The 27,396-nt window shown below is 45.1% G+C and overlaps 1 long non-coding RNA gene across 4 annotated transcripts; it reads right to left on the bottom strand.

Annotated features, from left to right (window-relative positions):
- Nucleotides 1-123: 123 nt before the first annotated feature.
- LOC118885863 lies at nt 124-27,396 on the bottom strand. Of its 4 annotated transcripts, none has more exons than XR_005017569.1 (5): nt 27,170-27,396; nt 15,116-17,604; nt 14,191-14,317; nt 6,898-6,974; nt 124-164 (listed from the first exon to the last, which is right to left on the bottom strand). It is a non-coding gene; the product is annotated as an uncharacterized LOC118885863 (long non-coding RNA). The 4 variants fall into 4 exon arrangements; XR_005017568.1 differs by having other exon boundaries at nt 14,191-15,864; nt 16,012-17,604; XR_005017567.1 differs by having other exon boundaries at nt 14,191-16,620; nt 16,701-17,604.

Raw genomic sequence — 27,396 nt, 5'->3', positions numbered from 1 at the left:
AGGATTCTCTATGTATAGTATCACGTCATCTGCAAACAGTGACAGTTTTACTTCTTTTCCAATTTGGATTCCTTTTATTTCTTTTTCTTCTCTGATTGCTGTGGCTAAAACTTCCAAAACTACGTTGAATAATAGTGGTGAGAGTGGGCATCCTTGTCTTGTTCCTGATTTTAAAGGAAATGGTTTCAGTTTTTCACCATTGAGAATGACGTTGGCTGTGGGTTTGTCACAGACATTTGTTTTAAAATGTCCAAAAGCAAAATTGAAAGTTTGAATTGTACCCAGAAACGACCCCTGCAGTGGAAGCACGGCCTCCTAACCACTAGGGCTCCAGGGAATTACCAGACATTTTTATAAATTTGCTTGAGTTAATTAACTTAGCCTGGTGATCTTCAGTTATTAATAAATATGCAAATATGATATTGATTTCATCTCAGGAATACATATTACTTTTTTAGAAAGACTTAAGTGTTCTCACAGCAATTTAAAAAAAAAGACTCTTGGGCTTCCCTGGTGGCGCAGTGGTTGAGAATCTGCCTGCCAATGCAGGGGACACGGGTTCGAGCCCTGGTCTGGGAAGATCCCACATGCCGCAGAGCAACTAGGCCCATGAGCCACAATTGCTGAGCCTGCGCGTCTGGAGCCTGTGCTCCACAATGGGAGAGGCCGCGATAGTGAGAGGCCCGCGCATCGCGATGAAGAGTGGCCCCCACTTGCCACAGCTAGAGAGAGCCCTCACACAGAAACGAAGACCCAACACAGCCATAAATAAATAAATAAAATTAAAAAAAAAAAAAGACTCATGAATCATGCCTTTCATTTCAATCTGACTCTTCTAGCTAAAAATTCAGAAAACTAATACTGAAAATGTCTCTGAGTATTTTTTCTTTTTTCTTTTCTTTTTTTTTGATTTATTTATTTTATGTTTTGGCCATGAAGCATGGAGGATCTTACTTCCCTGACCAAGGATGGAAACCATTCCCCTGCATTGGAAGTTTGGAGTCTTAAACACTGGACCACCAGAGAGGTCCCTTTTTTTGTTTGTTTTTTAAAAAAATATAAGCTTCTATTTTAAGTATTACATACTTACAGAAAAAGTACACAGGTCTTGAATGAATGAATGTATAGCTCAAAGAATTGCCACCAAGGGAATTATCGCCAAGTGAACCTGTGTGTTAGTGAGAAGATCAAACTATCCCACTAAATAAATTTGAAGTAGGTCATAATCAAAATCATAGAAGCAAAAACAATCGAACACATCCAAGAAAACAGGATAAAATATGCCCAACGTGTGTCCGTCTATGTGTGGGGGAGAGATACGTATCTCTCAAAGGACTTATATCCAGAATATAAGAGCTCTTATATCCAGAGCTGTGATCACAATAGGACAAATAAGCCCCCAACATGAGCAAAAAACTTGAAGACACTTCACAAAAAATAGACAGTTGACCAATGAGCACAGGAATAATGTTCAACATTATTAGTCATCAGGGAAATTCAAATTACAGTCAGCATGAGATACCACTGAAGACACACATAAATAAATAAAATTAGAAAGATGGACATAGCAAATGTTGGTGAGGCCTTGGAGCAACTGGGAATCTCATCTACTGCTGATGGGAATGTTATCAACACCTTGGAAACCAGTTGGGCAGTTTCTTAACAAAGTTAATACAATGTGACCTAGTAATTCTACTTTTAGGATTTTTTGCCAAAGGGAATGAAAAATACGTGCACGAAGACTTGCACGTGAATATTTACAACAGTTTTTGTCAAAATAGCCCAAACTTGGAAAACATCCAAATACCCAACAGCTGAACAACATGTGTATACAATGTAATCTTAGCTTTATAAAGAAATGAACTGCTGATACACACAATACCCAAGAATATCAAAAACCTTATGCTGAACAAAAGCAGCCAGACACAAAGGAATATACATGATTCGGTATGTATGAAATTCTAGAAAAGTAGATCTAATCTCTGAAGACTACTAGATCATTGGTTGCCTTGTGCTGATGGAAATGGTTAGGAAGGGGACAAGGGAATATTTTGGGGTGATGGAAATATTCTGTATCTCGATTGTGGTGGTTGTTACATGGGTATATATATTTGTCAGAAGTCATGAAGCTCTACCCTTAAGTTTTATTGCATGTAGATTATATTAAGCTCATGAAAAGGTACTTCACACCAGTAGTCATTTGAGAAAAGCACATCAAACCCACAATGAGAAACTACCTCACATCTAAGATAGCTACAATTTAAAAAGCAACAACAGAAAATAACAAGAATGGAGAGAATTAACAAGTGTTGGGAGGAGAATGTGGAGATATTGGAACCCTGTACTTGGCTGGCGAGAATGTAAAATGATGCAACCACTGTGGAAAACGATTTTGTCGTTCCTCTAAGTGTTTTTTGTATGTATGTATGTATTTATTTATGGCTGCATTTGGACTTCGTTGCTATGGGCATGCTTTCTTTAGTTGCGGCCAGCAGGGGCTGCTCTTTATTGCGGTGCACAGGCTTCTCATTGCAGTGGCTTCTCTTGTTGCAGAGCATGGCCTCTAGGCATGCGGGCTTCAGTTGTGGCACGTGGGCTCAGTAGTTGTGGCATGCAGGCTCAGTAGTTGTGGCTCATGGGCTCTAGAGCGCAGGCTCAGTAGTTGTGGCACATGGGCTTAGTTGCACCGTGGCATGTGGGATCTTCCCGGACCAGGGCTCAAACCCATGTCCCCTGCATTGGCGGGTGGATTCTTAACCACTGCGCCACCAGGGAAGCCCTCATATGGTAATTTTAACTCTTAGAGGAGGGACTTCCCTGGTGGCACAGTGGTTAAGAATCCACCCGCCAATGCAGGGGACATGGGTTCGAGCCCTGGTCCGGGAAGATCCCACATGCTGGTGCAACTAAGCCCATGTGCCACAACTACTGAGCCTGCGCTCTAGAGCCTGCGAGCCACAACTACTGAAGCCCGCGTGTCTAGAGCCCCTGCCCTACAAGAGAAGCCACTGCAATGAGAAGCCCACACACTGCAACGAAGAGCAGCCCCCGCTCGCTGCAACTAGAGAAAGCCCACGTGCAGCAACGAAGACCCAACGCAGCCAAAAATAAGTTTTAAAAAAATTACCATATGACCTGACAAATCTACTCCTAGGTCTATACCCAAAAGAACTGCAAACAGGGATTCCAACAGATACTTGTACATGAATGTTCACAGCAGCATTATCCACAACAGCCAAAAGGTAGAAACAGCCCAACTGTTCATTGGCAGATGAATGGATACACAATCGTGTTAGACAGTTGACCCTCAAACATCACGGGTTTGAACAGCAGGGGTCCACTTATACTCGGATTTTTCCCAATAAATATGTACTACTACACTATCCATGGTTGTTGCATCCACGGATGTGAAACTGAGGATACAGAGGGCTGACTGGAAAGTACACAGATTTCTGACTGCATGGAGGGTCAGCGCTTCTCACTCCTGTATTGTTCAAAGGTCAACTGTACATACAGTGGAATGTCTTTCAGCCATAAAATGTAATGAAGTTACGATACATGCTACAACATGCATAAACTTTAGAAACATTATGCTCATTGAAAGAAGTTGGATGCAAAAGGACAAATATCTAGAAAAGACTAATTCTGAGAGACAGAAAGATTTGTGGTTACAAGGAACTAGGAGGAGGGAAGAAATGGAATGATTGGGTACAGAGTTTTGTTTGGGGTGATGAAAAAAATTTGGAAATGGGGTGATGGTTGCAAACATTCTGAATGTAATTAATGCCATAGAATTATACTCTTAAAAATTATACACTTTAAAAAAGTGTAAAATTATACACTTAAAATTACCAATTCTCAAAGAAATAAAAAGAAACAGTAATGGCAGTTTTTAATTTCAGCAAAAGAACTGAAAGCAAAAAAGCATGAAGATTGGGACTTCCCTCACAGTCCAATGGTTAAGACTTCGCCTTCCAATGCAGGGGGTGTGGGTTCGATCCCTGGTCAAGGAGCTAAGAACCCACATCCCTCACGGCCAAAAACACAAAACATAAAACAGAAGCAATACTGTAACAAATTTAATAAAAACTTTAAAAATGGTCCACATCAAAAAAATCTTTTAAAAAAAGTATTAAGATTTAAATTTTGTAAAGGTAATGGTTCTCAGAGATGTAATTTGATACTTTCATCTCCACCTGCCTATCCTACATCTTCACTTTGATGTCTAAGAACTGCCTCAACCTCACCCTCGTCCAAAACTATGACTTTCCACCCCCACTCTGTTCCTCCAGCTGCCTCCCCCATATTTGACACCTCTTCTTGTTTCTCAGGCCCAACCAACAGGGTCATTCTTTGCTCCTTCCTTTTCCACAAACTCCAGATCTGAATTGAAAAATAAAGCTGATTCTGATTTTGAAATACATCTATACCTACCCATATATGAGCACTTGCTTTATTACGATATGAGTACTGGTGAGCAGTGAAGCAGATTCTCAGTAAATGGTGCTTCATCAACTGACCATCTAGATGGAATAAAATTCATCAAGAGTCAATTCCAAGTGAATAGTGGATCTAAATGGGAAAGGTAAGAAAAACCAGAAGATGACGTAGGAGAATGTCTTCATGATCTCATGTAGGCAAAAATCTAAGGGCAGGAATTTGTGTCTGTGATGTCTAATGCTGCATCTCCAATGTAGACGCCCAGTATTTACAGAATGAACGTAAAGGAAACTTCCACACTCTCTGGAGGGATATACACACATACAAGTACTTGGGTCATTGTGAAGACACATAATGTTCTTAGTGGTCAGACTGAATGTCATATAAATGTCACTTATTAGTCTATCATCTAATGCAATCCTAATTAAAAACCATTCAGATTTATTTTCAGAATAATCTGATTCTAAATTTCATACAGAAAAATGAGCAAGAATACCTAGGAAAACCCTGAGGGGGAAAAAGGTGGGCCCAAGTAATGAGGTGTGATAAGGCCTACCAGGAGGTAAAACGTATTTTACAGCCACAATTATTACCATCTTGTTGAATCTAGGACACTGTACTATAAGGTGCATCACTGGTTCATGTGCCACTAAGAAAAACACTGGCTATTAGGCTATGACTTGTTAGATGCCTCCTGATTCAAAGATCTCACAAGTGTGAAAAGATATCTGCCTTGGAATGGCATTGATGCATGGATTCTCAGACAGATGAACAAAACAATAAAAATGCCAGACATAGACCCAAAATCATACGTGACTTTAGTAGAAAATAAATATTGCAGATAGTTGGGAAAAGAGGGGTCTTTCATTGACTGGTATTGAGAAAATTAGGTAGTCATTTAGGAAAAAAGCCTCCTATTTCACACCTGATAGACACACACACATACACACACACTCCAGCTGGACCAAAGATGTGAAACCAGAAACCAAAAAACAGAAGAACAGTAGTAGAAGAACTCGAGGAATAATAATTTTTATATTATCAGAATAGAGAAGGTCTTTCCAAGTATGTCATAAGTGGAGAAGCCACATAGAAAGTCTGATTATCTGACTGCTTCAAAACAAACAAAACCCAGTGGTGAGGCCAACGCTGCCCCAACATCGAAGTGAAAAACCGAAAGGCAAGCTGGGAGGTAGCCTGGCCACTCACCCTACCCCATCCAGGGTGTTTTCAGGGTCCTCATTCTCCCCAGACCCCCACCCCCATGGCTGCTGCCACTGCCAGTCTATGTGGGACCTCAGTCACCTCCTAAAATGAGAGGGTTATTTTACACAAAGATAGTGGGTTGAATGGTGGCCCCAAAAGATGTGTCCCTCAGAACGTGTGAAGGGACCCTGTCTGGGAAAAAGGTCTTTGCAGGATTAGTGAAGGATCTGAGATGAGGACATCCTGGATGAGGGTGGCTCTAAATCCAATAACAGTGTCTTTATATGAGACGGAAGAGGAGAGGCACGGGGAAGCCACGTGAAGACGGAGGCAGAGATGGGAGAAAGGCGGCCACAAACCCAGGGATGCCTGGAGCCCCCAGAATCCAGGAGAGGCAGAAAGAACACTCCCCTGGAGCCTCCAGAGGGAGCATGGCCCGGCCCACACCTTGATTCATACATCTGGTCTCCAGGACTGGGGGAGGATGAATTCCTGTTGTTTTAAACCACCCCACCCAGCTTGTGGTCATTTGTTACAGAAGCCACAGAACAGTCACAGAGACCCTGCTCTGTAGGATCCTGGAAGTGTGGGTCTCACTAAAGGCAGATAGAGGTTGGATTACAGAACCCTTAGAGTCAGCATTGGGCCCCAGAAATCCTAAAGCAGTGGCTGGACACCAGAACGTTGAGGGGTCAGTCGGAAGCCCATCCCTAAGGGTGCCGGCTGCACACGGCCTCTCCAGGTTTTTACGCCTGTGCATGTTGGGGATAAGTATTTCAATCCTGACTCAGGACCTCTGATGTCACCGTTCACATTGCTAATTAAGAACCCACTAGTTACACCGATGAAAACCCTACCAGGACACTTGCTCCAGTGGTAAACAATTCTGAAGTTGGTCACAGGTGGGGAACCGTCTCCCATGCAGCCAGCAGACCCCACACAAGGACCGTCCTCATTGCAAAGCTGGGGGACCATGAGGAGGCGTCTCTGAGTAAACGTGAGCTGAGCCCCAGGCCAGCTGCTGCTGAACTTTTCCCACCCTTCCCAGGTAAAACACCTGAATATGTACAAAGACTTTAAAGCCCAGAGGAAAGGTCTTGGAGTCACACCAGCGACAGCACGCAGGCTCAAGATGGTGCCTGCAGGCCAGCCAGGATGGTCCTGGCCCCGGGCGCTCTTCTGGAAGCTTTCCATTTCCCTGCCTGAGGTACCCCTCCTGTCCCGGCCCCCACTGCTTTTTTCCTTCCTCACCTCTGCCCGGGGAGAAATTCCAACGACAGGTATGGGTGACACATCCTCTTCTTTAGCAGGTGGCAGCCCAGCAACTCCTGTGGAAAGTCCAACAGAGGCCCACTCACACTGGGCCACCCACAAAGCCGTGGGCCCTACTCCCTCCCACCAGCCCGGCCCCGAGACGCTGACGGGGCAGAGAATATGGCGTCACGCACAGCTGCAGGTACTCTTGCCTGGAGGGGGTATTTATATTGACCTCAACCCAGGCACACCTGGGGAGGGCTGGCCGTCCAGGTCAGGCTGCCCAGGTCAGCCAATCCTCGCCCCTCAGGGGCTCAGAGTTGCAGAAAATGGGCCTTGCTGCACCGGCCAGGTCCAAGGAACAGGTGTGGGGTCCTGAGGGTCAGGATAGACAAGGGGCTGCAGCTCTGGCTTGTTTTCTAATCATTTTATACGGTCCATGAGTGGGAGACAACTTCAAGAAGACCCTCTCCTAATGAGAGGAACCCAGGAGTCAGGGAGAGGAGGGGTGGTGGGTGGAGACAGAGGTCTGATGCCCCGGCTGCAGTGGAAGTCTCTGGAAGACCCCGTGGAGGGAGACGTGATAAGCCCCATGGGCTGCCCAGGTGAGTCCCATGTTCTGGAAGGTGCCTGCCCACCTTAGCCCTGTGGGCTGCTGGGTGCCTGCTCAGGTGAGCTCCATATCCTGGGAGGGGCCGGTGTAAAAGAGCCCTTGCAGTGGGAGGGGCTGTGGAACGAGCATCCTCTTTGCCACCAGCACACAGTTGCTTCCTCACCCTTGGGCAGTGCTGGGGTGAGATGAGAACCAGGAGACACTGTGGGCTCCTGAAACCCTGCGTGGGCTCACGTAGAGCAAGGAGGTCAGCTGGCTCCTGTGCTGCAGACTCGCTTTGAATGTAGCTATTTGTTTTATAGCACTTCATATTATGTGAGTATAAATTCTTTATCACATACGTATTTTGCAAATATTTTTCTCCCAGTTTCTGGCTTGTCTTTTGGCTTTCAGAGTAAGGTATTTCACCAAGTATAATTTTCAATTTTATAAAGTACGTTATTAATTTTTTCCCTTTTGTGTGAGGGCTTCTCACGTGATGTTAGACATCAAATCTCGTGATCTATGTGACCAAAACCATGGCCATGTCAATTTTCTTCTATATGATCTTCTATAATTTTTTAAGTTTTATATTTTAAATTTGCCTGTGGACAATTTGGAGTGACTTTTGGTGCGAGTTGTAAAGCCTGTGCCTACATTCGTTTCGTGGCACGTGGTTCCTAATTCTCCTGTAATTAGGTTCCAGAAGTCCTGGGATATTGGCCTCTGTCCCTTGGAATCTGCAGAGTGTAGTGCATTGAGCGGGGCTGCCCACAGGGAACTCAGCCTCCCCTGAAGTGGGAGTGGGTGCTGCTTGCATTTTCCCAGGTGGCCAGCGGAGGGCGACAAGCCGGCCTCTCTCACCAGCGCGGGACCTGCCTCTTCTGCACACAGGCTTGGCCCTGTGCACAGCTGAGAGGGGTTAGGTCTCCGCAGGACCGGCCAGGGCTTTGGCTTCGGAAAATGCAGACCTGCATCCACATGAAGGGTAGCTCGGTTTCCCCAAGAACTGCCGGGAGGTTCCACCCTGGGAGGGAAAGGTGAGGAAAACGTGGTGGGATGCTTCCTGCTGGGGGGATAGGGCACCTGGAGATGCAGAGCTGCCTGCAGATGCTGCTACAGAAACCCCTGATTCTTTCCTGAGAATATTGGTGGAGTGGGGGGGGCATTCAGGCAACAGGGCAAACAGCTTGGTCTGGAGGCTCTTGTGGGGAAGTGGGGGCATAGCAACAGGGGCTCAGCCCACAAAACCCCAGAACTGCTCCCATATCAGCTCTAGAACTGCTCCCAGAATGGCAAGAAGTGGGTCTTCCACCTACTAGACGTGGAGGAAAGGGGTGGGGTCTGCAGGGCCTCCCTCACCTTCGGGGACTTGCTGGGAGGTCACGGGGCTCAGCACATGCTGTGTGCTCAAGGCTAAGATGGGTCAGGACATGCAGTAGGGATGCAAAGGGGGATCCCTGTGCCAGCTTCTTCGTGACCCCTCCTTTCCTCAAGGGTCTCGAGAACGTCTCTTACCCCAGTGACAAAGGATAAAACCATGACATTTCCCCCAGGGAAGCTCATTAGAGACTTGGCACTCAGCTGGGGGCTGGTCACGTGATTTCCACCCTCACCCTCCCAAATGCCAGGGCCCAGAAGGGGAGCCTTGTTCAGCACGAACCACATGGTTTGTGCAAACAGTGTAGGTGCAGGGGGCTGCCCCTAATGGGAGGGAGGTTTAGATAAGGGCGGGGTGATTTTCCAACTCTCCCCCACCCCCTCGGCCCCCAGGGCATTTTACAGAAGCCAGAGACTCAGCCAAGGAGGAGAGGGAGCAGGTCTCTTCCTGATCCACGGGCCTAGGATGCCCCATATGGCGAGGGCACTAGACTCAGGGGTCTCCTACACCGTGCCTGGTAGAGGGGCCCTGCAAGTTCTAGGGCTCTGAGACCACCCCACTTCTGACCCCAACTGCAAGACTGGGAGCCCCTAGACCACCCCAGGTTTTTTTCTTAGAGGCTCCCAGGACTCACTGAAGCTTTATACTCAGGCTCAGGATTTGTTATGGTGAAAGAAAACAGATAACATCAGCTGAGAGCAGAGGTCAGGAGGAGAGTTGGGGGTCCATCAGGTGTGGCCACCTAGGGAAGCGACCTGAGTCCTGGGGTGCAGGGTGTCACTGAGGTCCGCCACGTTGACGTGGGGAACCCCGTGTGGCTGGAGTTTGACTCCAGCGCCTGTGAGGGGCTCAGGAAGCCCCACCATGCGTCACACCGTCAGCACAGACCAGCCCAGTGTGAAGACCACGGAGCACAGACACTCCCGTCTGATGCAAGGTGACCACCCGGAGCCAGGAGCAGAGGCCTGGCCTCTCTGTGGGCAGGTTTGCGGGTCTTTCACTTCTTGGGTTACATTTATTCCTAGGGGTTATGTCCTTCTGATGCTATTGTACATGGGATGGTTTTCTTCATTTCTCTCTCTGATGTTTCATTATTAGTGTATAGGAACACTGGGCTTCCCTGGTGGCGCAGTGGTTGAAAATCTGCCTGCCAATGCAGGGGACACGGGTTCAAGCCCTGGTTTGGGAAGATCCCACATGCCGCGGAGCAACTAGGCCCGTGAGCCACAATTACTGAGCCTGCGCGTCTGGAGCCTGTGCTCCGCAACAAGAGAGGCCGCGATAGCGAGGCCCGCGCACTGCGATGAAGAGTGGCCCCCACTTGCCGCAACTAGAGAAAGCCCTCGCACAGAAACGAAGACCCAACGCAACCAAAATTAAAAAATAAATAAATAAATAAAACTATTTTAAAAAAAAAACCTACGTAGAAATACCACTGTTTCTACAACATCCAGGTCATCCAGAACACCAAGACATGGTGGCTACTAACATAATCTTCCCGCCGTGCCCCTCCAACCTCTGCCATCCTACAGCGGTGAACTGAATCATCACTTTGGGGAGCAGGATCTGGGTAGGGCTTGGCCTCCATAACAAACTATGACATCTTCTCTACTTTTCTGTCCCTTCATTGACATGGTTGTTTTGAAAAGTAATTGACTCTGCAATAATTTCCAAAGTCTAGAAAATTGTCCCTAACAGTAGAAAAGACTCACATTTGCCATTTCACACTGAATTCTATATTGTGTTTTATGCAAAGCAGAAATCCTCTTCCAGGGAAGCAGCACGTGACCTCCAAGTGAGGACATTTTTATGGTTTCCACATTATAATCCAATCCACAGGCCCACGTCCACTTTCACCAGGTTCCCCAACGCTAGGGAAATGTCTTTTTCCATTCTGATCCAGGTTTCTTTTTCTGAAACATTAACAGATCCTTTCCCTCCTTTTCACAACCTTGATGGATTGAGAGCACACAACATGAGTATGATCTGGGTGGCCTTTTCTGTATGGTAACACAGATCAGTACTTCATTCATTGTTTGTTGTGACTAAATGGGCATCATATTTAGCATCTGAACCATTTTCAGTACACAGTCCTATGGCATTAACCACAGGCACGTTGTTGTACAAATATCCTCACCATCCACGTCCAGATCTTTTCCACTTTCACCAGTGAAACGCTGTACTTTGATTGAACACTAATTCCCCTCAGTCCCTGGCACCCACATTCTACTTTATGCCTTTGAATTGTACTTCTCTGGATACCTCCTGTATGTGGTAACTCATCATGTGTGTCCTTTTAAAGTGACAGGGCTATTTCACTGATCATCATGCCTTTGAGGTTCGTATATGCTGTAGGAGTTGTCAGAATTTCCTTTGTTGTTAAGGCTGAATGACATTCCTTTGTGTGGATATCACATGTAGTTTATCCATTCATCCATCGATGGACACTTGGGTGGCATCTGCCTCTTGGTATTGTGATTCATGCTGCTTGGAATGTGGGTGTACCCATTTCTGTCCCAGGCCCTGCTTTTAATCTTTTGGGTATGATCCTCTCTGACGAGGTGTTTTAAAACTTTTGAAAACTTTGAACAGACTTTCCAAATATCAGATTCTTTGAACTCCAGCTAATTTTGGGGTGCTTCAAAGGGCCCCTGGAGCATCCCAAAGAGAGATCCTAAACTAGTTGGGTTCACTTGGTGTGTTAAACTACATGGAAAACATTGTCCAAGCTCGCTGTTGCCTGTGGCAGATGGAATCATCAGGCTCTCCCCAGTTTTTTCATAGCCACCAAACAGACGGGAAAGGATTTGGGGTTCTTCTGCTGTCTAGTCTCTCACCTCACCCAACTTCCAAAAATCTAAAGAATTTCTCTGTTTCCCGGACTCGGGTCTTGAACCCCTTGCCCAGCTCCACTTTCTCCAAGGATTCCTCTTTGAATCTATCGGACCCCCTTCACTCCAGGCCTTGGCAGGCCATACACTGCTATGGACAGCCTATCGGGCTGGCCGCTGCCCAGAAGCCCATATTATAAACTCTGTAGATGCTCAAGCGTGAGGAATACACCCCAGTGTAGGGAAACTTGTTATAGGACATAGGCTTTATAAACAACAGATCCCCCTCAGGGAGAATCCTGGCAACGCACTGGCACTGGTTCAAACGTCCCCACCCCCAACCCCTGGGGACCCTCGTGAAAGGTACTGGGTTGACCACAGACATCTGGTTGGGCGATGGGAGAGCAGAAGACACTGAAAACCCCATTAGGTTCGAAAGGAATTCGGAGGATGCTCTGACCCCTTCAAGTTAAAGCCTCCTGGTAAATGTTTCCGGGACGCCGGATTCCATTTCTAGGAACGCTCGGTTGTAGGTTGCTCAACATGGGAGGATCCCCTTCTAAGCCAGAAAAAACATCTCTGGAGTGTATCCTTAAGAACTGGAAATTTTTAGGGACTTCCCTGGTGGCACAGTGGTAAAGAATCCGCCTGCCAATGCATGGGACACGGGTTCGAGCCCTGGTCTGGGAATATCCCACATGCCGCGGAGCAACAAAGCCCGTGCACCACAACTACTGAAGCCTGCAAGCCTACAGCCCATGCTCCGCAACAAGAGAAGCCACGGCAACGAGAAGCCCGTGCACCGCAACGAAGAGTAGCCCCCACTCACCACAACTAGAGAAAGCCCATGTGCAGCAACGAAGACCCAAAGCAGCCAAAAATAAATAAATAAAATAAATTAAAAAAAAAAAAAGTCCACAAATAACAAATGCTGGAGAGGGTGTGGAGAAAAGGGAACCCTCCTACACTGCTGGTGGGAATGTAAATTGGTGCAGCCACCATGGAAAACCGTATGCAGGTTCCTCAAAAAACCTAAAAATTGAGCTACCATATGATCTAACAATCCCACTCCTGGGCATATATCTGGAGAACAACATAATTCGAAAAGATACATACACCCCAGTGTTCATAGCAGCACTATTTACAATAGCCAGGACATGGACGCAACTTAAGTGTCCATTAGCAGATGAATGGATAAAGGAGATGTGATGCACACACACACATATACACAACACATACTCACTATGGAATATTACTCAGCCATAAAAAAGAATGAAATAATGCCATTTGCAGCAACATGGATGGACCTAGAGATTATCATACTAAATGAAGTCAGAGAAAGACAAATATTATGTATCACTTACATGTAGAATCTAACAAATAATAAAAATGAATCTAACAATGAAACAGAAAGAGACTCACAGACTTAGAAAAAAAAACTTATGGTTGACAGATGGGAAGGGGGGGAAAGGGTGAACTAGAAGTATGGGATTAACAGATACACAACACTATATATAAAATAGATAAGCAACAGGACCTTCTGTAGAGCACAGGGAACTATACTCAATATCTTGTAATAACCTACAATGGAAAATAATCTGAGAAAAACAAAAAATATATATATAACTAAATCATTTTGCTGTACACCTAAAACTAACACAATATTGTAAATCAACTACACTTCGATAAAATTAACATTAAATTTAAAATAAAAATTAAAAAAGAGGAACTTCCCTGGTGGTACAGTGGTTAAGAATCCGCCTGCCAATGCAGGGGACATGGGTTCGAGCCCTGGCCCGGGAAGATCCCACATGCCACGGAGCAGCTAAGCCCGTGTGCCACAGCTACTGAGCCTGCGCTCTAGAGCCCGTGAGCAACAACTACTGAAGCCCGCACACCTAGAGCCCGTGCTCCGCAACAAGAGAAGCCACCACAATGAGAAGCCCACACACAGCAACAAAGAGTAGCCCCCGCTCGCCACAACTAGAGGAGGCCTGCGCACAGCAACGAAGACCCAACGCAGCCAAATTAATTAATTAATTAATTAATTAAAATAAAAAGAGAATTTCAGAGGCGGGTTTTCAAGAACAGACCACGGTCCACATGAGTAGTGACCATGTCAGCGATGACAATTCCTGACAGGCAGGCATGAGGAAATGTCAGCTAGAGGAAAAAATTAGAACCTGGTGTACACAGGTGCCTTGGATCTGGACAGTTACCTGGCCAGGGCAAGGCCAAACAAGGGGGGGTCCATTAAGGTGACTGCAAAACCTCTGCCTCTGACACCTTCCACGTGACACCACAGGAAGCAGGTGTCGGGGCTGCTCAAGGAGAGCAGAAGGCAGTGCTCACACCTCATCCCAACCAACCACAGCACCAACCCAGGGAAATGGAAAAGGAAGCAGTATCCGTGGTCCTGATGAGAGAAGGACAGAGCTGCCACTGGGGAAAGGGGAAGGACACAGGGGTGGATCTGAGGTTCTTACCCAGGGAGGCTGTAAGTGCCAAGTTCTCCAGCTTCACATCACGGTACAGGTATCTCCGAGACTCATCAAGGAGACCCCATTCCTCCCCGGAAAAGGTCACAGCCACATCTTCAAAGGTCACGCCATCCTGCTATGATGGTGACAGATGAAACCACAAACAGCCCCACTCCCAAGAAGCCACAATCCATTCTCCACCAACCCACCCACCCCCACATCTACCATATGCCCATCCTCCTCCCAACCTCCCCAACTCAGAGAAGAAACCAGGCCCTGGTACCACTGGTGCCTCTGTCTCCTCAGGGGTCCATTGATCACTGGGCAAAGCCATCAGCAGCAGGAGGCACATGGGCAATCAACAGCTAAGCTCTGGGACAAGCACAGAAGGATGTACCACCTCCACAGGCTATTGCCCGGGTGTGGCCACAGTAATGTGGTTTCCAGTGCAGTGCTCTAGACCATCAGACGTGCTCCCTGTCCGACGCACATCCCTCACAGCCCCATGCCCACGGCCACCAGCATCAGTACCCCCTACTGTAGGCGTCTTGTTACTCGTATTTCAGTCACCTCCTCATAACCCCACTGGTGAGGGTATAATTCCCACCCTAAGGGTGTGGCCAAACACATGACCCCTGACACTGGCCAGATGTAATCAACAGCCATTTATTAACCACATATTAACATGTGGGAGACAACACACAAGGCCATGGGAAGGCCACACGCTGGCGGAGTGAAAAACCAAGGGCTGTGGGATGCAGTCTCTTTGGGATCGAGAGGGTATGGTGCCCTGCTTCCCGCAAGAGGACATGATTGGCTTGTTTAAATGACTCTGCAGGCTGGTAGGGAACTGAAACTCACTACAAAGGGATAAGCAGGAACTGTGCCTGCTCCCTTTGATAAAAAGGGTTGTAAGGTTAGGAGACATTACCTGTGAGAAGCATGTGGAGGGAAACTTGTACCACGGCCATTTGAGGGCATCCTTGTTTCACCAGATGCTAAGGCAGCATATCTATTGGCCTTAATTTTAGAACTTACAACACAACTTGGCAGACAGCATCCAGAATATCCTTGACAAATTCAGAGAGGATCCAGTATGACTACAGACTTCCCATGGTTCCTGTTAGCAACCACAGCCCCAAATCACTCCATGCAGGTCTCATTCAACTCCTTGGCTCAGACGCAGCCACAGAGAACCATGTGTGGATCTCAGCTACCCATGGTCCTATCTGCTTTTTCTGCACTTGCTGTGCCCTCAGAAATCACACCCTTCCTCTGTCCATCCAACCATCATTCAAAGCCCAGGCCCACTGATAACCCACCCCAGGTCTGGTGACTCACAGATGACTGAATTTGCCCCTGATCATATGCACCTGGCTGAATGAAACATCCTAGACTCCACCAAAGTCCTCACAAAGTCTTGGTGAGTCCATAAAATGGTGAAAAAGCACAAGTTTCAGCCTGAGTATATCTTTAAGTATGCACAATTTATGGCAAGACAATTAGTCAATCCTCATTTTTCATGGATTCTGTATTTGTAAATTTGCCTACCTGCCAAAACTTGAAACCCCCCAAATCAATACTTACATTTTTACACTTCTTGGTGGTTTTGTGGTCCAAAATGGCCTCCAAACCTGGCGCTTATGTGCCGCCTAGAGTTCCTAAGCCCAAAAAATGGGCCTTAAAGAAAATACATGTTAGGTAAGCATTGTTCAGGCATGAATCATCATGCTGTTGGCCATGATTTCAGTGTTAACGAATCAACAGTATACAGTAAATGAGTTGTCTTTAAACAGAAACACATGGAAAACCATGTTATGTACTGACCTGTTGACAAAAACATTGTGACCAGAGGCTCTCAGGAACCTAATTCCAGATTTCCCCTAGGAACAACGGCTCTATATTCACTGATTCAGTGAATTAGAGAACATGACTAGCGTGAATGACAACTGATTGTACTTCAGTAAAGCTGTTTAAAAAGCAAAGGTAACTCTTAAAATTTGTAACTTCCTAATTATTTCACTATGCTTTACTATTCTATACATTCTCAAGGTTATTTGCGTCTACTGTTATCAGTACGGCAAAAACAGAATACAATGAGGTACCTTCTTTGCATCTTTGTCTCTTTTCAGGCTGCCACAACAAAATACCACAGACTGGGTGGCTTAAAGAAGTGTATATTCTCCTATTTCTAGAGGCTGGGAGTCTAAGACCAAGGTGCCATCAGGAATGGTTTCTGGTGAGGCCTTTCTTTCTGACTTCTAATCAACCACTTTCTTGGTGTGTCATTAAATGGCCTTTCCTCTGTTCGTGAATACAGCGAGAAAGTGAGCACCTTCTGGTGCCTTGTCTTCTTCCACGGACACAAGTCACACTGGATTAGGACCCCGTTCTTATGACCTCATTTGTCCTTAGTTATCTTCTTATAGGGCATACCTAAAAACATAGTTACATTGGCTGTTAGGGCTTGAACATATGAATCTTGAGGGACACAATTCAGTCCATAACAGACTTACCTATATTATGTAAAGGCCTTTATTCCTTGTGAACATTCTGGTATTTTAGGAGATTGGGGTTGAAGGTAAAGGACTTTCCATTCACTGCACTCATAAGGCCTTTCTCCAGCATTAATTCTCTGGTGTCTAATGAGGCGAGAGCTCTGGCTAAAAGATTCCCCACGTTCACTGCACTCATATGGCTTTTCACCAGGGTGAACTTTTTGATGCATGATAAGGTTGTACTTCTTGCTAAATAATTTTCCACCTTCCCCACACTCATAAGGCTTTTCTCTATTGTGAACTCTCAAATGCTCCCTGAGGCTACAGTTTTTTCTAAAGGATTTCCCACACTCACAGCACCTGTAAGATCTTTCCCTCTTGAGGACTCTGGTGCTGAACAAGGGTGTGTTTGGGGCTGCAAGCTTTCATGCACTCTAGCCGGTTGTAATGGCTGTTTACACTGTGGAAGTCCACCACACACTCCGGTCCACTGTTTGACTTCTCCCTGATGTGAGTGGCCTGTTGCTGAAGATGTCCCGAGCTGGCCAGAAAGTCCTTCCCAACCTCCTTACAGGTAAAAGACTTCCCTAACACATGGAATTAGCAGCTCTTCAAGAATAAGGCTCTGCTCTTGCTGCTTTTGAAGCATTTCTCTCCAACACACTGCTTGTGCAGCTGATAAAGGTCTGCAGTGAGAGGAAATTGTTTTCCACATGCCCCACACATGTGCAGTTTCTGCCTGTGACGTGTTTCCTGGTGTTCAACCAAGTGCAAACTGTCTCTCAACATGGGTCCACACATCTCACAGAGGTGGGCCTTCTGGGGAGACAGACCTGCTTTCAGAGTCCTATCCTGTGGCATTACTTGGCAGAAATGCTGTGCTCAGAAGATGCCTCCTTATCCTCCACTCCACACCAACAACCTGAAAGAAAGAAATGCTGGTGAAGTGCATGTTGATTCCGGTGAGAAGGGTAACCTGTAGAAAAGTGTGTGTGGGACAAACCCAGGAACAATCAGTGGGATTGTTCTGGGGACCAAAGAGTTGGGTACAGGTTGAGAATGGGTTGCTTAGCAGAACCGGGCCTCTAAAGATCACAGAACAGGGGAGGACTCACGAGGTTAAATACACCACCACTGGGTGTGGCACAGGGAGGAAAGGGTCTACAACTCCTTCCTTTGGAAACAACTCTCTCCGGAGATCTGGTCTTCTGCTGACATGGGTGTGTTATGTAGAAGAGTGTGTTCAGGACCAAGAAAATGCAACTGCAACAGAGTAGCTGGTGTTCAATGACTGTTTAAGAATATGTGTGCGGGACTTCCCTGGCAGTCCAGTGGTTGGGACTCTGCATTCCAATGCGGGGGATGTGGGTTCAATTCCTGGTCGGGGAGCTGGGATCCCACATGCCTTGGGGCCAAAGGGCCAGAACATAAAACAGAAGCAATATTGTAGCAAATTCAATAAAGACTCTGAAAATGGTCCACATCAAAAAAATCTTAAAAAAAAAAAATGTGTGCATGTTACGATGCACATGTAGAGGCCAATGTCAGAGAGTACTACAGGTGGAGAAATGAGAATGGCGAGTGATATGTGTAGCCCACAGATGTGGTGAACAGCCCTGAGCTGGAAGAGCAGAAGTGACAAATAGCAGAGCTGACAAGTTGGTAGTGTCAAGAATGGGAAAGGAAAGGCGTTAGGCTGCCTTTGTCAGCAGCACCAAAATACTACTCAAACAGAATAGGTTTCTGTATGATCTGAGCACAGCTCAGACATCGTGCCTCCCCCAGGGCTAGGCTCCCATGGAATCCATACTGCTGTAGCTGGATTTATGCTACAAACTCAAATGTTTATGTCCCTGCAAACACCATATGTTGAAATCCTAACCCTCAACGTGATGGTAGTAAGAGGTGGGGGACTTTGGCAGGTGATTAGATCATGAGGGTGAAGCCCTCATCAATGGGATTAGTGCCCTTGTACAAGTGACCCCAGAAAGCCTTCTCATTCTCCTTCTGCCATGTGAGGACACAGCAACAAGAAGGCCATTTATGAACAAGGAAGTGGGCCTCACCAGACACTGAAACTGCCAGTGCCTTGATCGAGGACTGCCCAGCCTCCAGACCTGTGAAATAAATGTTTGTTGTGTAAGTACCAGCCTACGGTAGTTTGTTATAGGAGGCTGACTGGACTAAAACAGAAATTGGTTTGAGAAGTGGGATGCTGCTTGCAAGAAAAACCTGAAAAATTAGAAGTGGCTTTGGATCTGGGTAATGGTCAGAGGTTACCAAGAGTTTTGAGGTGCATATTTGCAGAAGTCAATATTGTCAAGAATGCTAAGTAATTCTGGTAAGAGCTTAGGAAGAAAAGAGGGGAGTTATAGAGAAAGCTTCCATCTTCTTAGATGATAATGAGTCATGAACAAAATGTGCATAGAAATATGGATGGTAAATGCTATTCTATTCTGATGAAGTCTCAGAAAGAAATGAGGAATATGTTATTAGACAAGGAACACTGAAGATCCTTTTTATAAAGTGGAAAAGAACTTGGCTGAATTTTGTTCATGTTCTAGTGTTTTACAGAAGGTAAAATGTGTGAGCAATGAAATTTGATATTTAGCTGAGAAAATTTCTAAACAGTGCTGCAGAGTGGCTTGGTTCCTCCTGACTGCTTAGAGTAAGATACAATTAGAGAGGTGACTTAAGGACGGGATTGTTAAGCAAAAAGGAACCAGAACTTAAAGATCTGAAAAACTCTCAGCCTATCCATTTTGAAAAGAATGAGAAGGTGTTTTCAGAAGAGAACACTAAGACTTTGATAAGATTAGCATGCATATGACCCAGGAACCTCATCTGCCATCTCAAAAATGATCACCCTTAAGGTGATCAGGGACCCTCACGGCTGCCACCCCCACCACAGGCCCAGAGAGCAAGGGCCAAGGGAGAGCAACATGACTCCAATGGGTGGGGCCACCTATCTGGGTCAGGCACACCACGATGTTCCTGCTCCGTGCCTCATGGTGGGGCCCCGGCAGAGAGCTGTGGTGTGCTTGGCGGACACATGGGGCCAGGGATTCACAGAGCCATAGCACCTGGACCCAACACCAACAGAGCCACCAACTAAAAGTGCCAGTCTGAGAGCCACCGTCATGAGATCCTAATCCAGGAGAGCAGCAGAGGCAGGACTGCTCCCCAGTGGGCCTGGAGGGCAGAACACTGAACCACAGAGGATTATTCTTGAGGCTTAAGGTCCAAAGACATTTGCCCCAGTAAGCTTTGGACTTACTCGGTACCTATCACTCCTTTCTCCCTTCCCTTTAGAATGGGAATTGCTTCATTCTGGGATGGGAATGTCTACCTCATGCCTGTTCCACCACTAAATTTTGGAAGCACTTAACTTGTTTGGTTATATAGGTTCTCAGCTGGAGAGAAATCTGTTGCAGGGTAAACTGTATTTCAAGTCTCACCAATATCTGATATAAATGATATTTAGATGAGACTTTGGAATTTAGAGTTGATGCTAGAACTAGTTAAGATTTTGGGGGCACGTTTGCTGGCCCTGCAAGGTGGAAATGGTGGCGTAGTAGGTTTTTGTTTTGTTTTGTTTTTTTCCTTTCCACCCACAGGATTTGGGTTTCTGGCTGGAAGTCAGGTTTCTGGAAATCTTTGTGGAAAATTAACGGTATATGCGGTATCTGTCTTCAATAGAGCTAAAAGGAGCCCAAGCCCGTTAACCAGCTGAACAAAGGCTATGATGGAATAGACCCTTGCTGAGATTTAGACTGGAGAGGTTGTGGAAGTGGGGCTGGGCCAGGATACAAAGAGAAATATGGGGGAAGAGAGAAGTTACTAAGAAGAATCAAGAGATCCTAGCCTTCTTATTTGCTGTGTGATCTTAGTCAAGCAACTTATTCTCTTTAGGAATTCTTTTATAAAATTTGACCAACAGGACCCACCTCACAGAATTACTGAGAAGAAAAAAATGAGAATTCTATAAACCTGAAGAGTAAGCTTTTAGAAAAATCATCAGAAGGAAGGAAATTGTAGAAATAAATCTGGAAGCATTCAGAATCTTGATGGTGTGCCAAACCAAATGTCAACTGGAGCTCGACCAAAAACTAAAATGAGCAAACCAAGGCCCAGGAAAGCCATGTGGCTGACAGGGTCTTGGTGCTCTGGGCTGGTGTCAGGCCTGAGCCTCTGAGGTGGGAGAGCCAAGTTCAGGACATTGGACCACCAGAGACTTCCTGGCCCCATGTAATATCAATTGGCGAGAGCTCTCCCAGAGATCTCCATCTCAACACTAAGACCCAGCTCCACCCAGTGGCCAGCAAACTCCAGTGCTGGACGCCCCATGCCAAACAACTAGCAAGACAGGAACACAACCCCACCCATTAGCAGAGAGGCTGCCTAAAATCATACTAAGTTCACAGACACCCCAAAAAACACCACCAGACGTGGTCCTGCCCATCAGAAAGACAAGATCCAGCCTCACTCACCAGATCACAGGCACCAGTCTCCTCCACCAGGAAGCCTACACAAACCACTGAAACAACCTCACCCACTGGGGGCAGACACCAAAAACAACGGGAACTACAAACCTGCAGCCTGCAAAAAGGAGACCCCAAACATAGTAAGTTAAACAAAATGAGAAATCAGAGAAACATGCAGCAGATGAAGGAGCAAGGTAAAAACCCACCAGAACAAACAAATGAAGAGGAAATAAGCAGTCTACCTGAAAAAGAATTCAGAGTAATGATAGTAAAGATGATCCAAAATCTTGGAAATAGAATGGAGAAAATACAAGAAACGTTTAACAAGGACCTAGAAGAACTAAAGAGTAAGCAAACAATGATGAACAACACGATAACTGAAATTTAAAATTCTCTAGAAGGAATCAATAGCAGAATAACTGAGGCAGAAGAACGGATAAGTGACCTGTAAGATAAAATAGTGGAAATAACTACCGCAGAGCAGGATAAAGAAAAAAGGATGAAAAGAATTGAGGACAGTCTCAGAGACCTCTGGGACAACATTAAATGCACCAACATTTGAATTATAGGGGTCTCAGAAGAAGAAGAGAAAAAGTAAGGGTTTGAGAAAATACTTGAGGAGATTATAGTTGAAAACTTCCCTAACATGGGAAAGGAAATAGTCAATCAAGTCCAGGAAGCACAGAGTCCCATACAGGAGAAACACGCCGAGACACATATTAATCAAACTATCAAAAATTAAATACAGGGCTTCCCTGGTGGCGCAGTGGTTGAGAATCTGCCTGCCAATGCAGGGGACACGGGTTCGAGCCCTGGTCTGGGAAGATCCCACATGCCGCGGAGCAACTGGGCCCGTGAGCCACAACTACTGAGCCTGAGCGTCTGGAGCCTCTGCTCCGCAACGAGAGAGGCCGCGATGGTGAGAGGCCCGCGCACCGCGATGAAGAGTGGCCCCCACTCGCCGCAACTGGGGAAAGCCCTCACACAGAAACGAAGACCCAACACAGCCAAAAATAAACATAATAAATAAATAAATTAAAAAAAATTAAATACAAAGAAAAAATATTAAAAGCATCAAGGGAAAAGCAACAAATAACTTACAGGGGAATCCCCATAACGTTAACAGCTGATCTTTCAGCTGAAACTCTGCAAGCCAGAAGGGAGTGGCAGGACATATTTAAAGTGATGAAAGGGAAAAACCTACAACTAAGACCACTCTACCCAGCAAGGATCTCATTCAGATTTGATGGAGAAATTAAAACCTTTACAGAAAAGCAAAATTTAAGAGAATTCAGCACCAGCAAACCAGCTTTACAACAAATGCTAAAGGAACTTCTCTAGGCAGGAAACACAAGAGAAGGAAAAGACCTACAAAAACAAACCCAAAACAATTAAGAAAATGGTAATAGGAACATACATATTGATAATTACATTAAATGTAAATGGATTAAATGCTCCAACCAAAAGACATAGACTGGCTGAATGGATACAAAAACAAGACCCGTATATATGCTGTCTACAAGAGACCCACTTCAGACCTAGAGACACAGACAGACTGAAAGTGAGGGGATGGAAAAAGCTATTCCATGCAAATGGAAATCAAAAGAAAGCTGGAGTAGCAATTCTCATATCAGACAAAATAGACTTTAAAGTAAAGACTATTACAAGAGACAAAAGAAGGACACTACATAATGATCAAGGGATCAATCCAAGAAGAAGATATAACAATTGTAAATATTTATGCACCCAACACAGAAGCACCTCAGTACATAAGGCAACTGCTAACAGCCATAAAAGGGGAAATCGAAAGTTAACACAATAATAGTAGGGGACTTTAACACCCCACTTTCACCAATGGACAGATCATCCAAAAAGAAAATAAATAAGGAAACACAAGCTTTAAATGACACATTAAACAAGATGGATTTAATTGATATTTATAGGACATTCCATCCCAAACCAACAGAATACACTTTCTTCTCAAGTGCCTATGGAACATTCTCCAGGAGAGACCATATCTTCAGTCACAAATCAAGCCTTGGTAAATTCAAGAAAATTGAAATCTTATCAAGTTTTTTTTCCGACCACAATGCTATGAGACAAGATATCAATTACAGGAAAAGAACTGTAAAAAAATACAAACACATGGAGGCTAAACAATACGCTACTAAATAACCAAGAGATCACTGAAGAAATCAAAGAGTAAATCAAAAAATACTTAGAAACAAATGACAATGAAAACACAACGACCCAAAATCTATGGGATGCAGCAAAAGCAGTTCTAAGAGGGAAGTTTATAGCAATACAAATCTTACATCAGAAATGAGAAAAATCTCAAATAAACAACCTAACCTTACACCTAAAGCAAATAGAGAAAGAAGAACAAAAAACCACAAAGTTAGCAGAAGGAAAGAAATCATAAAGATCAGATCAGAAATAAATGAAAAAGAAATGAAGGAAACAATAGCAAAGACCAATAAAACTAAAAGCTGGTTCTTTGAGAAGATAAACAAAATTGATAAACCATTAGCCAGACTCATCAAGAAAAAAAGGGAGAAAACTCAAATCAACAGAATTAGAAATGAAAAAGGAGAAGTAACAACTGACACTGCAGAAAAACAAAGGATCATGAGAGATTACTATAAGCAACTATATGCCAATAAAATGGACAACCTGGAAAAAATGGACAAACTCTTAGAAAAGCACAACCTTCCGAGACTGAACCAGGAAGAAATAGAAAATATAAACAAACCAATCACAAGCACTGAAATTGAAACTGTGATTAAAGATCTTCCAACAAAGAAGAACCCAGGACCAGATGGCTTCACAGGAAAATTCTATCAAACATTTAGAGAAGAGCTAACACCTATCCTTCTCAAACTCTTCCAAAATATAGCAGAGGGAGGAACACTCCCAAACTCATTCTATGAGGCCACCATCACCCTGATACCAAAACCAGACAAAGATGTCACAAAAAAAGAAAACTACAGGCCAATATCACTGATGAACATAGATGCAAAAATCCTCAACAAAATACTAGCAAACAGAATCCAACAGCACATTAAAAGGATCATACACCATGATCAAGTGGGGTTTATCCCAGGAATGCAAGGATTCTTCAATATACGCAAGTCAATCAATGTGATACACCATATTAACAAACTGAAAAATAAAAACCATATGATTATCTCAACAGATGCAGAAAAAGCTTTCGACAACCTTCAACACCCATTTAAGATAAAAACTCTCCAGAAAGTAGGCATAGAGGGAACCTACCTCAACTTAATAAAGGCCATATATGACAAACCCACAGCCAATATCGTTCTCAATGGTGAAAAACTGAAACCATTTCCTCTAAGATCAGGAATGAGACAAGGTTGCCCACTCTCACCACTACTATTCAAGATAGTTTTGGAAGTTTTAGCCACGGCAATCAGAGAAGAAAACGAAATAAAAGGAATCCAAATCGGAAATGAAGAAGTAAAGCTGTCACTGTTTGCAGATGACGTGATACTATACATAGAGAATCCTAAAGATGCTACCAGAAAACTACTAGAGCTAATCAATGAAATTGGTAGAGTAGCAGGATACAAAATTAATGCACAGAAATCTCTTGCATTCCTATACACTAATGATGAAAAATCTGAAAGAGAAATTAAGGAAACACTCCCATTTACCATTGCAACAAAAAGAATAAAATACTTAGGAATAAACCTACCTAAGGAGACAAAAGACCTGTATGCAGAAAACTATTAAGACACTGATGAAATAAAGATGATACAAACAGATGCAGAGATACACCATGTTCTTGGATTAGAAGAATCAACATTGTGAAAATGACTGAACTACCCAAAGCAATCTACAGATTCAGTGCAATCCCTATGAAACTACCAATGGCATTTTTCACAGAACTAGAACAAAAAATTTCACAATTTGTATGGAAACACAAAAGACCCTGAATAGCCAAAGCAATCTTGAGAAAGAAAAACGGAGCTGGAGGAATCAGGCTCCCGGACTTCAGACTATACTACAAAGCTACGGTAATCAAGACTGTATGGTACTGGCACAAAAACAGAAATATAGATCAATGGAACATGATAGAAAGCCCAGAGATAAACCCACGCACATATGGTCACCTTATTTTGATAAAGGAGGCAAGAATATACAATAGAGAAAAGACAACCTCTTCAATAAGTGGTGCTGGGAAAACTGGACAGCTACATGCAAAAGAATAAAATCAGAACACTTCCTAACACCATACACAAAAATAAACTCAAAATGGATTAAAGACCTAAATGTAAGGCCAGACACTATAAAACTCTTAGAGGAAAACATAGGCAGAACACTCTATGACATAAATCACAGCAAGATCCTTTTTGACCCACCTCCTAGAGAAATGGAAATAAAAACAAAAATAAACAAATGGGACCCGATGAAACTTAAAAGCTTTTGCACAGCAAAGGAAACCATATACAAGATGAAAAGACAACCCTCAGAATAGGAGAAAATATTTGCAAATGAAGCAACTGACAAAAGGATTAATCTCCAAAATATACAAGCAGCTCATGTAGCTCAACAGCAAAAAAACATCCCTCACATCCCTAGATTCCACAGCCATATGCCCATGGCCACCACCACCTTAGGGCCCACACCATAGGCATGTCCTTGGTCTCCCCACATTACTCGTGTCTTAATCAACGCCTCTTCACCCCACTGTTGAGGGTGGAATTCCCAGTGTGTAGTTATGGAGACAGCCAAACATGTGACATTTGACACTGAATTTATGAGACAGACAGCAGTTTATAAATCACATATACTCACAGCCTGAGAGAGGAGGACACACCACACTACACAGGGCCACATGGAGGTTGTACTCCAGAAGAGAGGCTGTACACTGGGGGCTGTGGGACATAAGCTTTGTAGTATCAAGAGGGAGAAGTGTTCGTTGGTTCCCATGGGAGGATGTGATTGGCTTTGTGCAAAATTCCATGGATTGGTAGGAACTGAAACCTGCTACAAAGGGATGAACAGGAACTGCTCTGGTCTCCTTGCTAAAAAGGGGGTATCTGGTAGGAGCAGAGTGGGGAGGGCAACTTGCACTGAGGACATCTGAGCCATCCCATTTTCTACCACCCATGTTAAGGCTACCCATAATGGGCCTATGCTGCAATTTGGCAGATGACATACAGATTATGCTTGACATAGTTTCCACTTGACTGTGTTGGTTCCATAAGCAGCCATGGAAATGTGGAACAAGTGATGAGTCTATGGAGGGGTTTGATGGGCTCAGGTTTCCATGTACCCCTGCCTGGCCCTGAAGTCTGGGATAGCTCCTTAATCTCTGAGCCTCAGTGATCAGTTCGCCTTTTACAAGGTGTCCCTGTGCCTACCACCCTCCCCCACTTGCCACCACACTGTCAGAAACAGGGCCCCACCAGAAACCTAGCAGGACCCTGAGGGGCTCCTGGGTACAGAAGCCTTTCTGTGTCTTGCGTTTCTTGTTTGTAGGTCAAGGGATACGCATAACAATATCCTTGAGCTCTACTGCAGAACTAAAACCCCCAACAAATAGAAGACGCTAACTACCTGATGAAGCATTCTTCAGAGAAGATCAGGAGACCACCTGAGGCCAGATTAAAGGAATGCAAGCCCTGCTCACACCCTGATCCTTAACAACAACCCCGCTCTTCAACTGCTGCTATAAAACTCCTCACCAAATTCCCCCGGGGTTGGGACAACAGGTTTTCAGGGCACGAGCCCACTGTGTCCCCCCTTGCCTGGCAAAGCAATAAAGCTATTATTTTCTGCTTCACCGAAAACTGTCTCCGAGTTTGGATTCGGCACCTGTGCACAGAGGCCAAGCTTTTGGCATCACACCCACGGCCGCCTCACCGTCCTGGACACCGGGGCCTGGGCTGCGAGCACAACAGCAGGCGCCCCGCACTGGGGGCTTTAGTGTCTGCTGGGGTGAGGGCGGTGAGGGCCCGGAGGACAGGCATCTACCTGAGGCGGGTCCCTCAGCACCACCGCTGCCACTGGGGTCTGTGGGCAGAGTGGGACCCGGATTGGCAGTCCCTCTCCCAGGCCTGGCGCGGGGCATCAGGGCGGCGTCGCCGAGCCTCAGACCCGCTTTTGTCCTGGGGGAACAAGGCCTCTTCTCGGACCTTCTTGGCCGTCACATCGGTGCAGACCCAGCAGTCTGGAGCCAGAACAGACCCAGAGCAGTTAAA

The sequence above is a fragment of the Balaenoptera musculus genome, chromosome 19 (assembly GCF_009873245.2).
Source record: "Balaenoptera musculus isolate JJ_BM4_2016_0621 chromosome 19, mBalMus1.pri.v3, whole genome shotgun sequence".
Taxonomy (NCBI): domain Eukaryota; kingdom Metazoa; phylum Chordata; class Mammalia; order Artiodactyla; family Balaenopteridae; genus Balaenoptera; species Balaenoptera musculus.
The sequence above is the reverse complement of the archived record's forward strand: the minus strand, read 5'-3'. Positions and strand labels throughout refer to the sequence as shown.